General features: G+C 40.9%; 1 pseudogene; it reads left to right on the top strand.

Annotated features, from left to right (window-relative positions):
- Positions 1–178: 178 nt before the first annotated feature.
- LOC108524972 (60S ribosomal protein L23a pseudogene) lies at positions 179–718 on the top strand (annotated as a pseudogene).
- Positions 719–726: the final 8 nt, after the last annotated feature.

The following is a 726-nucleotide window of genomic DNA, read 5'->3' on the forward strand; positions in this document are numbered from 1 at the left end:
ACAGTGTGGTAGGCAAAAACATGTTTATTAACAGGCCAAAATATCTGGCTTCTCTGTAAAAATAAGAAGCCAAAAGTATATAAACTTGAATTACTTATGTCCGGTAATTAATGTTTTAGTATTGTATCTTATTCATAAATGATCTAGATATTTAATGGAAATGTTTTAGTTAGCTTAACTTTAAGGTTAAAAATTACCAAAAGTATTTTGGAAACTACTATTAGGCAGATTTACTGTAAAAAACTTATTATTGAAATAATGTTTTTCGCTTTTCACAAGATGGCACCAAAAGTGAAGAAGGAAGCTCCTGCCCCTCCTAAAGCCAAAGCCAAAGCAAAGGCCAAGAAGGCAGTGTTGAAATGTGTCCACAGGCCCCCCAAAAAAGAAGATCTGCACCTCACCCACCTTCCAGCGTCCCAAGACACTGCGACTCCGGAGACAGCCCAGATATCCTGGGAAGAGCGCCCCCTGGAGAAACAAGCTTGACCACCATGCTATCAACAAGTTTCCACTGACCACTGAGTCAGCCATGAAGAAGATAGAAGACAACAACATGCTTGTGTTCACTGTCGATGTTAAAGCCAACAAGCACCAGATCAAACAGACTGTGAAGAAGCTCTGGGACGTGGATGTGGCCACGGTCAACATCCTGATTCGGCCTGATGGAGAGAAGAAGATATATGTTCGAGTGGCTCCTGATTACAATGCTTTAGATGTTGCCAACAA

This window comes from Rhinopithecus bieti, unplaced genomic scaffold (genome assembly GCF_001698545.2).
Source record: "Rhinopithecus bieti isolate Rb0 unplaced genomic scaffold, ASM169854v2 repeat_36862, whole genome shotgun sequence".
NCBI classification, from domain to species: domain Eukaryota; kingdom Metazoa; phylum Chordata; class Mammalia; order Primates; family Cercopithecidae; genus Rhinopithecus; species Rhinopithecus bieti.